Raw genomic sequence first — 13,589 nt, forward strand, 5'->3', positions numbered from 1 at the left:
AATTAAATCATGTCAAGGAAATTGAGGAAATTTTATTGTAATTAAATTTCCTAATTTGCCTAGGCCAAGGAATATAAAAGAAGGGGTGAGGGTGCCTTCATGAACAACCTCTTTTATTTCTCTCCCTCTTTTGTTCCTTGGTGTGGCCGGCCATCATCATCCTCTCCCTCTCTTTCTCTTGTGGTGGCCGAAACTCTCTATTGCTTGGAGCTCTTGTGGATGCCGGATACTACTTGGAGAAGAAGAAGAAGAAGGAGAGAAAGCTAGCATCTCTTGGAGCTTGGTTGGTGTTTTGATCTTCTTCTTTGGTGAAGCTTCCTTGTTGTGGCCGAACCTAGCTAGGAGGAGAAGAAGGTGGTTGGTGTTTTCTCATCTTGGAAGATCGTTGCCCATACAACGTCCGAGGTTAGAAGAGGAATACGGTAGAAGATCAAGAGGTCTTTCTAGAAGGTATAACTAGTAGTTTTTCCTTTTCCGCATCATACTAGTTATTTATGGAAATAATACCAAATACAAGAGGCTTACGTCATAGTATTTCGAATATGTTTTTCGATGTTGTGTTCTTTTGTTTTATTTATCCTTGTGATTTGATTGTTCTTTTCGGTTAACCTAAAGTTATTTTAGGAAATTAAATATTAGCTTTCTATAAAAGGTTTTGTCTAGTCGGTGGTGGTTGCTCCCATATCCAAGAAGGCCATGTGCCTCGCCACGTCAGTACTGGGAACCAATTATGGAAATTAATATTTAATGGAATTAATAACTTAAGGTGATTTGGGTCGAACGTGTTAAGTTCCGCAGGAGACCCAAGTCAAAATCTAAAAGAACGAATAGATTAAGTTTTGGATCAAACGTGTTAAGTTCCGCAGGCGATCCAAAATTTAATTTAAAAGAACACATGGTAGTTAGGAAAAGGTTCAGACCTTTGTACAAATTATTTGTACAATGGAACCTCTAGGTTTTCCGAGTAGCAACCAACAGATAAAGCATATATTAAAGTATCTAAGAAGGACTAGAGATTATATGCTAGTTTACCAAGCAGACGAGTTGCTCCCTGTGGGTTACACGGATTCGGACTTTCAATCAGATAGGGACAATAGTAAGTCAACATCAGGCTATGTGTTTACTCTAGGAGGTGGAGCCATTGCATGGAGGAGTGTTAAGCAGAAATGCGTCTCGGACTCAACCATGGAAGCTGAGTATGTGGCAGCCTCTGAGGCAGCAAAAGAAGCTGTATGGCTCAGGAACTTTCTAATGGACTTAGATGTGATTCCTGGTTTGCCCAAGATCATCACAATTTATTGTGATAATAGCAGTGCAATTGCAAACTCGAAGGAACCACGAGCTCATAAGGCAAGTAAACATATTGAGCGGAAGTACCACCTGATACGAGACATCGTCAAGCGAGGAGAAGTTGTCGTCGCCAAGATTGCATCAGAAGATAACCTAGCAGATCCTTTCACAAAGGCCCTTCCGGCGAAAGCTTTTGATCGGCATGTGGAGGGGATGAGAATCAGATGTAAGGCAACAGATATGGCAGCTTAGTCTTTTAGTATAAGTGGGAGATTGTTGGAGCGTATACTAAAAGCCTAGCTTTTGTAAACATGTATTTGTTAAAATAAAAGAATCACATTGGTCAATATCTGCATTTATTTATTAAATGTAATTGTTCAATTAATTTATATAGTAGACAACATGGAGTGTGGTGTCACACTCAGAAGATCATGTTGTCGGTTCTCTATAAATTATAAACAGTTACTCGCGACTAAGATAGAAATGAACAAACTATCAGTATAGTCGTAGTGTAATTAAGTATTAGTTTATCTTAACTAATAAATTACACTGATACACTTTAAGTGTATTGAGTAGGATCATTTAGGTATGTTCTTTTTGTACTGACTTAGTAAAAGAACTAAACCTTAGTTATTATGGAAGTGTGTGCTCTTAATCCTAATATAATAACAAGCACATATATTTAATATTTATTTCTTTGATTTATCAAAGGGTCAGGTTTAGCTCGATAAATCGATATGCCCGATAAGTTGAGAAATGATATTACTTATAGTGTGTGTTGTTGATTATAGAAGGAATCTGTGTCCTAGTTATCTAGGTTGAGAATGCCCCCAAGAGGAGCTCATAAGGATTGTCATGTTAAACCCTGCAGGTGGACCTAGTCTAACATGACAATAAAGTTGAGTAGTACTACTCTTGGAGCTAGATATTAATTAAGTGAGTTGTCAGTAACTTACTTAATTAGTGGACATTCGTAATCTTAAACACAGGGAGACTAACACACTCATGATAAGAAGGAGCCCATAATGTAATTTGGGATTGGTGCGATAGTGCGGTAATAACTCTTTAGTGGAATGAGTTATTATCGATGAACTTGAGTTGTGTGTTCGGGGCGAACACGGGATACTCAAGCTCATCGGAAGGCCAAAACCAATTTCTCCTCTAGGTCCCTGTCGTAGCCTCATTATAGCCTCAAGTCCATCCAAATGTAAGGCTCTTCTTGGTGTCCAAGAAGGGGGTCGGACCATTGCTTAGTGACCAAGCAATGGTCGGCCACATCCTCTTGAAGGGCCCGCCCTATAGCTTGGTGACCAAGCTTGTAGGGGCCGACCATAATAATTCAAAAAGTTAGGGTTGTTTTGAATTTTTAAAATCTTCTCTTTGTAGAAAACTATAAGTTTTAAAAGAGAGATTTTAATTTTTAAAACTTTCCTTATTTGAATTAGGCCACATGTTTAAATAGAGAGTTTAAAAGATTTTAAAACTTTCCTTTTTTAACCATCCTTATGGTTTAAGAAAAAAAAGGAAAAGAAGTTTTAAAATTTAAATTTTCTATCACCATGTTAAAAAAGGAAATTTATAAGAGAGTTTTTAAATTTTAAAACATGGTTTTAATTTTTAGAAACTTTCATTTTTTAACTCATACTTTAGGAAAGAGAGCTTGTAAATTTTATAAGAGGATTTCTTCTTGTAAAATTTTTAAAAAATTATTTTTCCTTTCCTTTTAATTGTGGTCGGCCACCTTGCTTGGTGCCCAAGCAAGGGTCGGCCAATAGGATTAAACCAAATTCAATCCTAAACCAAATAGGATTGATCATAACCATTGATTGGTGATTGATTCAATCAAGAGGAAAGAAAAGGAAAAAATAAAAAGGGAAAGGAAAAACTCTTGGATGATTTTATTTTTTGTAAAAGGTTTTTCCTTATTTGCCTTGGGTAAGTAATATAAAAGAAGGGGTGAAGGGGCTTCATGAGACACAACTCTTATTCTTTTACTTGGGTGATCTCTTGGTGTGGCCGGCCCTCTCCCTTCTGTAGGACCGTGATCGTTCGATAGAGGGGGGGGGGAGTGAATATCGATTCGAAAAGTTGAGTTAAAATACGAAGCGGAAAAGTAAATAAACACAGTTGTTTTTACTTCGTTCGGAGCCTGTGACGACTCCTACTCGAAGGCCCGTGGTCCTTGACCACTTTCGTTGGGCAATCACTATCAATTCGAATATAGTTACAAAATAAGTACAGGAAATGCTAGTGAAAAAATACCGACAAGGAAATTAACTAAAACTCGAAGGAGCACTTTGTCGGAGCTTGTTGGCGTCGCAAGAACGTAGAGCAGCAGGACCAGTAGTAGCGGAGTTCTCAGATCAAAGATGATTCTGAAGCTCCTGCCTGGGGCTTCTTTTATATGTTGCTCCGGGCGCCTGGATTCCTTCCGGGCGCCTGGAATGTGACGTAGCTGCTCAAACCGAGATGCTCCACGTGGCGACGACTTGGCTGGATATGATTTGCCTTCCGGGCGCCCGGACCTCCAGGCGCCCGGACCTCCGGGCGCCCGGACCACCTTGTTCCAGAAAACTCCTTTTTCCTGCAAAACAAAGTTAGTCCGAGGCAATATATATCCTGCAAAATAGATTGTTAGCGCATTTTATAATAGTATGAATTAGCACAAATAGTATGACTTAGATTCCGTCTTTCCGAGACCGGAATCTAGTCACGATCTCGACTTAGACATCCGAAATGGATCTAAGCCGGATCGACGCCTAATGTTCCCTTCCCGGGAAGTCACTCCCCTCCAGTGACTTACCTCACTTACCTGCCAGACTTCCGGTCAGCCCTTCGACCCGTCTGGACTTCTTGCCAGCTATCCGATCAGCCCGTCGACCTAGCTGGACTTCTTGCCAAGCGTCTGGGCAGCCCGTCGACCCGCTTGGACTTCTCGCCAGCTATCCGGTTAGCCCGTCGACCTAGCTGGACTTCGTGCCATACATCCGGTCAGCCCATCGACCTGTCTGGACTTCTCCTGCACACTTGATCAAAGTGTCAGACAACAACAAAACTAACTTAACCTATTTGTCATTCATCAAAACCTAGGTTAGACCGTTAGTGCTACCCGCACCAACAATCTCCCCCTTTTTGATGGAATGACAACCTGGTTAAGTTAGTGAAAGAGCGAAAAAATGGGCGCAAAAAAAACAGGTGCATCGGTTTTAAAGTTAGTTTTAGTGTTTTCAAGTTGGTATATCTAACTTAACCACCTAACCCTCCCCCTTTGACATTCATCAAAAATAAGCAAGGGTAAACAATCATAATGTAGAGTTACTTTAAAAAAATAAATACAGTTAATCTTGAAAAAAATCTGAGTTTGGTTCAAAGTATAATTTTTAAATCCAAGGAAAAAAATCAAGTTGACTTGGGGAAGACAAGTTAAATTTTGAAAAGTATAAAATTGAGTTTAATTAAGTTTAACTTTTCAAGCGTGTAAAAAATTTTAAATCAGGACTTTCAAATTTTCTTTTCAAGTTTAAGTAATATTTACTTCTTAAAAAGGTAAAATTTTTATAACTTCAATTTTTCAAAACAAAGCAAAAATTAAACAAGTAAGATTAAATTTGTCAAAATAAATTTTTAAGGCTAATTTGATAAAGGCTAAATTTGGAAAGTTTAATTTTCAAGCATATGTTACAAAACTGAATAAGTTTAACTATTCAACTTTTTAAATCGGGTTTAAAAATTAGGTGAGATTCAACTTCCAAGTTTTCCAAACACTTAGTTTAGCTGGTGTTTTAAAAATAAGTCAGTGTTAAAATAGCTGTACAAAGTCATTTTTCAAACACACAAAATTTTAATTAATTTCTCCCCCTGAACTTGATACTTAAATTTAAACAGCTGTCTAACCAATTAGGTACTAACTAATTATCAGAAGATAGTAGCTTTCACTTGGTTAGTCAGATTAAGTTGATTATAAGCAGTCAGTCTTTGACTTGATTGAAGACCTTAATCTGATTAATATCTGAGTTGTATTTAACGTCCAGACTTATGCTGATGCACCGAAATAAGCATCTTAAGTCCAGACAGTTGGCCTATGCATCTCACCCCTTTCTATGTTTGTCAAACACAAGCAAGGTAAACCTAAGGTGTTGGTGAGATGCTCAAAAACTAGTCCTATGGGTACATGCTTTCTAAGGATTCAAAACTAGTCTAAGGCCAAAACTGTTTTTGAAAATCTAAAAATGGAAATTTTTGAAAACACACAATTTTAATTTATAATTTGAAAGAACTATTTTTAAAATTCCTAGGCTACCAAGATAGAACATAATCAATGCAGGTCTGAAAATATCAGTAGATAAATCCAAAATATTTTACAGGTAGTGTAGCTACAGAAGTGAGTCATAACTAGAGCTACTGGGATGATGAAGGGGGTGGTCCAGATCCCAAGGATCGGAGAAGTGCCATCAGCTCAGTGTGTCGGGTGTCCCCGGCAGCTCGTAACTCGGCAACCTCTCGCCGTATGTCTCGATGAAAATCAGAGTTCTCCTGCTGGAGACTCGCCATAGCTCTCTCTAGTCCGGTCATACGGTCGGCTAGAGTGCGGGGAGCGTGACGTGGTGCTCGAGCTGGGGGCGGTGGTGGAGCCGGTGCGGCTTCCTCTGGAAATAGTGCGAGCATGAACTCGTCCACCTGTGCGTCTGGATCGGGCTGGTGCTGTGCCCCCCTCCGCCAAGACATAGTCCCGTCATCCCTATCTATCTGGACACCAGCTAGGGAGAAGTTCCGAGCTGCTATAACATCGAACTCGGTCATATGGGCAATGTCTCCTCTAGTGACATCAATGTGCAACGAGGACATATAGGCTGTCAAAATGTGACAAAATGGCATGTGGACTCGTCTGTCAGTCACGAATCCAGCCGCGTAGATAATGGTGGAGAAGATATGTAGGCTGATATCAATATCTAACCTATGACTCAGGGCATAGAGTAAGAACGAATGGAATGAGCGCATCACAGCGATGTCCCGAGTAGTCAGTGGTAAAATGCAAAGGACTAAAACCCTATAAAGAGCGTAGTCCTGGACCCGAAGTTCTATCGACCTAAACTGTGTCACAGTGGGATCTCGCTCTCCCCCAAAAAAATACGAATAAATCGTATCGAGAGTAATATGTGAGTAGGGATCTCCGAATGGTAGATCCCTCGGAGGATAGCACAAAAAGGAACAAGTATATGGACGCAATTCTAAAAACTCTCGGATAGTCGTAGGGGAAAATGTGATATCAGTGCCCGCTGCCCTGGTGGTATAGGTGAGATCGTCTACTTTCACTAGGTTATTGCAAAATTCGGCACACAGACTTATGTTTATTGGACTGGTACATTCGACAAGGTTCCTTAAGTTATAGTGGTCTATAACCTCTAAAACGGAGGGACATGGCCCTAGAAAGAAAGATCTATCTATGCAGGCAGTCCTAATGGCCTTATAAATGGTTGACTCAAACTTAACCCTTAGTTCTTCTGTGGGAAACCTAGGGTCAGTGCTAGCATTAGAGGGTCCAGCACCAGTATTTCTTCGTTTCCTACTGTATATATAAGAAAATATTCTAAGAAAAAATGAGAGGACAAATTCTAATAAAGTTTTAGAGAGGGGAAGAATTTTTACCGAGGAGTCATCGACAAATATAGATCTGACGACCTCGGTTGAATCGCAACAGCGTCTTCACCGCAAGAAAATTTGATTTAAAATACTCTCGCACTAAGGTTTGGAGTGAACCTTTGGCAAAAGTAAAGTTTGTGGGGCAAGGGTTGGGGGCGCCTCCTGCCCCTTATTTATAGGGGACTCCGGGCGCCCGGGGTTGATTTAGGGCAGGGCGCCCGGATCCCCTTCCGGGCGCCCCGAAGGGGAATACCAGGGGCGCCCGCCCCTGGTTTTTGACCTTTTTTTTTTTTTTTTTTAATTTAGAGATTAGGTTTGAAGTTAGGTTTTAAAATTTTTGAAATTAAGTTTAAAATTAAAATTTTGAAAATAATTTAAGTTTAAAAATTAAAATTTTGAAATTAATTTTTAAATTAAAATTTTGAAATTAATTCTTAAGTTTAAAATTAAAATTTTTGAAATTAATTTTTAAGTTTAAAATTAAAATTTTGAAATTGATTTTTAAGTTTAAAATTAAAATTTTGAAATTAATTTTTAAGTTTAAAAATAAAATTTTGAAATTAATTTTTAAGTTTAAAAATAAAAATTTTGAAATTGATTTTTAAGTTTAAAATAAAAATTTTGAAATTAATTTCTAAGTTTAAAATTAAAATTTTGAAATTAATTTTTAAGTTTAAAATTAAAATTTTGAAATTGATTTTTAAGTTTAAAATTAAAATTTTGAAATTAATTTCTAAGTTTAAAATTAAAATTTTGAAATTAATTTTTAAGTTTAAAATTAAAATTTTGAAATTAATTCTTAAGTTTAAAATTAAAATTTTTGAAATTAATTTTTAAGTTTAAAAATTTTAAATTTTTAAGTTTAAAATTAAAATTTTGAAATTAATTTCTAAGTTTAAAATTAAAATTTTGAAATTGATTTATAAGTTTAAAATTAAAATTTTGAAATTGATTTTTAAGTTTAAAATTAAAATTTTGAAATTAATTTCTAAGTTTAAAATTAAAATTTTGAAATTAATTTTTAAGTTTAAAATTAGAATTTTGAAATTGATTTTTAAGTTTAAAATTAAAATTTTGAAATTGATTTTTAAGTTTAAAATTAAAATTTTGAAATTAATTTCTAAGTTTAAAATTAAAATTTTGAAATTAATTTTTAAGTTTAAAATTAGAATTTTGAAATTGATTTTTAAGTTTAAAATTAAAAATTTGAAATTAATTTCTAAGTTTAAAATTAAAATTTTGAAATTAATTTCTAAGTTTAAAATTAAAATTTTGAAATTAATTTTTAAGTTTAATATTAGAATTTTGAAATTGATTTTTAAGTTTAAAATTAAAATTTTGAAATTAATTTTTAAGTTTGAAATTAAAATTTTGAAATTAATTTTTAAGTTTAAAATTAAAATTTTGAAATTAATTTTTAAGTTTGAAATTAAAATTTTGAAATTAATTTTTAAGTTTAAAATTAAAATTTTGAAATTAATTTTTAAGTTTGAAATTAATTTTTAAGTTTAAAATTAAAATTTTGAAATTAATTTTTAAGTTTAAAATTTTGAACTTAATTTTTAATTAAGCAAATTTACGCCTTATTCATCTCACCCGATCTAAATTATCAATCAGGGAATCCTATGATTTTGTGAGATGAAATTAGTTTGATTACAGAGTTTGGTTTAACTAGTATTAGATTCAGGTTTAGTTTTGGTCTCTACAAACAGGCATTCTTCGGATAAACTTCTAAGCTTGGTGAGTCGCATGGACGTCATTAGAAGTAACCAACCTTTCGAGGTTTTCCGAATAGTCCTATCCACGGAGCTTAGTACTAAATCTTGGTCTAACTGGTTAGGATTCGTTTAAGGGTAGCTTCGGTCAGTTCCACTTGGCCAAATGCACCAGATCGAAGTCATATCTTTCTAGACATGCGATGCCCAAGTTTCCCTAACGTACTATCATCCAAAAACTTCACCGGTACCATGATTCAAGTTAAACTTGGTCTCTAATCCTAATTACCCTGCCGGGTTAATTTGTTTTGGGTTACCATGTTGGGTAAGTTAGTTTTGGAGGTGTCAGCTATTCTGGAGCCTCCCCCTGAATTATTGGCCATTGATTTTAAATTTTGGTTTTAGGTTTGTGTCGATTCTTTTTATAGTTATGGTTAACTTGGTGATAATTTTGTTGATTTTTAAAGTGTTTAGATTTTGAATTTGATTTAGGTTTGTATTTTGGATTTTGGTTTGGTTTATTCGATTTTATATAATGTATTTTTTCTTTAGGTATATAATATTGCTTAAGTCCTACTTGCGTGGTCAGACACGCTTTCGGAACCCAAGCTAGATTGGTTGATTTGTATTGGGTTATTAATGATTTGAAGGTTTTATTTGAATTCGACTTATATCCTAGTCCGGTTTTATTATAACATGCTTTTTGATTATTCAGGATTAAGTCTAAATTTTTCGATCTTGTTGTGAATTTTTCTAACATTTCTTTTAAATTATTAATCTCATTTTTTAATGATAAATTGTCCTCCTCAAGTGTTAGATCTTGAGTTGGATTTGAATTTTTGATTTGTTCCTTGAGGTTTTGATTTTCCTTAAGAAGTGATTTGTTTTCATTTTCTGTTTTAATTAATTTATTGTTTAAACAAGAAATAATTCTAAAAATTTTTTTGTTTAAATTAAAGTATACCTCATTTAGGCCTTCGGAAACGAGTACGGACTCGTGGCTTGTTTCGGGTTCAGACCCGTCTTCATCTTCCGACTCGTCTTCTGTTTCAGCTTCGTGGGCCATCAGTGCGAGGTGGCTTTGATGTTTCTGTTCTTCTTCCTCCGATTCGTCCGAGGAGTCATCCCACGTTGCTTTGAGTGCCTTCTTTTTGGTTGGCTTCGGTTTGTCGAACTTCAGTTTTGGGCATTCGTTCTTGTAGTGTCCCTTTTTATTGCAGCCGAAGCAAGTAACGTTCCTTTGTTCTGTGGGAGAGCTGATCTTTTGAAGGTCCTTTTTACTGAAGCTCCTCTTTCTCCTGGTGAACATTTTCTTACCAAGTTCACCAGGTGTTCTTCGTCTTCGGAGTCTTGGTCGGAATCTTCTTCAAATTCAGTCTTGCTTTTCTTTTCTTTGGTGGAACCTGCAAATAAAGCTATACCTTTCTCGGCTCCAGCAATAGTTTGTTCATGTAATTCTAATTCACAGAAAAGCTCATCTAATTTTAACTTAGAAAGATTTTTTGAAATTTTGTAGGCATCAACTATTGATGCCCACAAATTATTACGTGGAAAGGCATTTAATGCGTACCTTATTAAGTCTCTGTTTTCCATTTGGTGGCCTATCGCATGAAGCCCGTTGAGGATGTCCTTGATCCTCGCGTGGAGCTGATTCGCTGTTTCTCCTTCCTGCATTTTTATATTAAAAATTTTATTTAAAAGCAGGGTTCGTTTCGTTACCTTGGCGTCGCTCGTTCCCTCGTGCAGCTCGATCAATTTGTCCCACAGTTCTTTAGCGTTTTTGTGTGGACCGACTATGTTTAGTTCTTCTCTTGTTAATCCGCACTGTAGAGTGTTGATCGCTTTATTTTCTGTTGATGCCTTTTTCTTTAAGTCTGCTGTCCAGTCTTCAGGATCCAGTAAATTCCCGGAGTTGTCTACTGGAATTTTGTAGGGTCTCGTAATGCTCATCCACTGGTCGAAGTCTGTCTTGAGGTAAACCTCCATCCGCTTTTTCCAGTACGGAAAATCGTCCCCGTTGAAGAGTGGAGGGCGTACTGTGCTGAATCCTTCTGTCTGAGACATTTTAGTCCTGCGCACAGACGAAAGAAAAGAGACAAAAAAAATCCCAAGACTTGGTCTTGGATTAGTAGTGCGGGACGAAAAAATAGTAGACAAATCTAGATTGGTGTTGCACCAATTTAGATTTAATTGCAAAAAAAATGATATACCAGTTTAGAGTTAGAAAATTTTTTTTAAGAGGAATAAAAAAAAACAAAGGAAAGGTTTCACCCCCAGTCTGATTGGTGGTTGCACCAAATCAGAGCGGTACCTGCTCTGATACCACTTGTAGGACCGTGATCGTTCGATAGAGGGGGGTGAATATCGATTCGAAAAGTTGAGTTAAAATACGCAACGGAAAAGTAAATAAACACAGTTATTTTTACTTCGTTCGGAGCCTGTGACGACTCCTACTCGAAGGCCCGTGGTCCTTGACCACTTTCGTTGGGCAATCACTATCAATTCGAATATAGTTACAAAATAAGTACAGGAAATGCTAGTGAAAAAATACCGACAAGGAAATTAACTAAAACTTGAAGGAGCACTTTGTCGGAGCTTGTTGGCGTCGCAAGAACGTAGAGCAGCAGGACCAGCAGTAGCGGAGTTCTCAGATCAAAGATGATTCTGAAGCTCCTGCCTGGGGCTTCTTTTATATGTTGCTCCGGGCGCCTGGATTCCTTCCGGGCGCCTGGAATGTGACGTAGCTGCTCAAACCGAGATGCTCCACGTGGCGACGACTTGGCTGGATATGATTTGCCTTCCGGGCGCCCGGATCCCTTCCGAGCGCTCGAACCTCCGGGCGCCCGAATCCCCTCCGGGCGCCCGGATCCCCTCCGGGCGCCCGGACCACCTTGTTCCAGAAAACTCCTTTTTCCTGCAAAACAAAGTTAGTCCGAGGCAATATATATCCTGCAAAATAGATTGTTAGCGCATTTTATAATAGTATGAATTAGCACAAATAGTATGATTTAGATTCCGTCTTTCCGAGATCTGAATCTAGTCACGATCTCGACTTAGACATCCGAAATGGATCTAAGCCGGATCGACGCCTAATGTTCCCTTCCCGGGAACGCGTCCTCGCAGTCACTCCCCTCCAGTGACTTACCTCACTTACCTGCCAGACTTCCGGTCAGCCCTTCGACCCGTCTGGACTTCTTGCCAGCTATCCGGTCAGCCCGTCGACTTAGCTGGACTTCTTGCCAAGCGTCTGGGCAGCCCGTCGACCCGCTTGGACTTCTCGCCAGCTATCCGGTTAGCCCGTCGACCTAGCCGGACTTCGTGCCATACATCCGGTCAGGCCATCGACCTGTCTGGACTTCTCCTGCACACTTGATCAAAGTGTCAGACAACAACAAAACTAACTTAACCTATTTGTCATTCATCAAAACCTAGGTTAGACCGTTAGTGCTACCCGCACCAACACCTTCTTCCTCTCCCTTTGCTCTCTTCTCCTTGGTGGTGGTGGTGGCCGGATTTTAGAAGAAGAAGGAGGAAGTTTTGGGTGGTGTTCATCTTGGAGGATCGTCGCCCACACGACGTCCAAGGCGAGGCGAGGAATACGGCAGAAGATCTCAAGGTCATTAGCATACAAAGAGAAGGTATAATTAGCAATTGTTTTCCGCATCATGCTAGTTTTACTCTTTGTATGAATTCTAAATACAAGAGGCAATTAGATCTAGTTTATCGAATTTATTTTTTGATTTTATGTTTTCTTCTTTTTCGAATTTGTGATTCGATTGTTCTTTTTGGTTAACCTAAAGTTATTTAAGGAAATAAATATTAGCTTTCCTTAAAAGGTTTTGCCTAGGCGGTGGTGGTTGCTCCCATATCCAAGAAGGCCATGTGTCTCGCCATGCAGTCCTGGAAGCCAATTTTGGAAATTAATATTTATGGAATTAATAATTTAGGTAGATTTGAATTAATAGTGTTAAGTTTCGTTTGCGATTCAAATCTAAACCATTAAGAACAGATAAGTTAAATTTGGAATCAATGATGTTAAGTTCCGTCTGCGATTCCTGATTTAATTTCTAAAGAACACAATAGGTTATTTAAGGAAATGTTCGACACTTGTACAAAAATTTTTGTACAGTGGAACCGGTACGTTTTCCTAGGATTAACCAACATGACCTGCAACCACAACCATGTCAGTGCCGAGCTAGGGAGGGGTCCCTCGGCGTTGACCCTCCGATGCTCAAGTCAGTCACCGACGATGTGGAAGCAGTAGAACGAGGAAGTAGAAGAACAACAACAACAATAATGTGTGCGTACCTCCGACGAAGCTTGGACCTCTTTATATAGGGCTCTTGTAGCGTGCGTGCACGCATCCCGAGCGTGTGCACACTCCTCGAGGCTTCCCTGAGAAGATGTATCAGTAAAGTGCCCCTGACACAATATCTCAACGAGTTAAGTATATCTCTGACGTGACAGTGGAAGCTTTCGTCGTACGATCCTATGCCTGATCATGCCGCCAACCATGCCACTTGTTGGTGGCTCTGGTTCGCAAAAGGATATCGCCGGATCCTTCTTGGTATAATCTGCCACTTGTTGGTGGCTCTGGTTCGCAAAAGGATATCGCCGGATCCTTCTTGGATCCTTCTTGGTATAATCGCAAAAGGATATCGTCGTACTGGGCCGAGCGAGAGAGCCGCTCGACCACCCTTCCACTGTCCGAGCTACGCTGCCATGCTTAGCAGGAAGCCTGATCTGAGTATAATCTGCTCGGTCTTGACTTCGCTTCGCCGGTTCCGAGTTTGATGTAAGTCTGAGCGGGCTGGCCGCTCGGTGTGTGCCTCACCAATATTTAGCTTTTATGAGCATCAGAAGCTCGGCGCATGGCCGAGCTGTGATGATATCAGATCGGACATTTTTTATCCCGATCGGATAAGTGGGTTGTCCGACCGACCA

This window comes from Zingiber officinale, chromosome 8A, assembly GCF_018446385.1.
Source record: "Zingiber officinale cultivar Zhangliang chromosome 8A, Zo_v1.1, whole genome shotgun sequence".
NCBI lineage: Eukaryota > Viridiplantae > Streptophyta > Magnoliopsida > Zingiberales > Zingiberaceae > Zingiber > Zingiber officinale.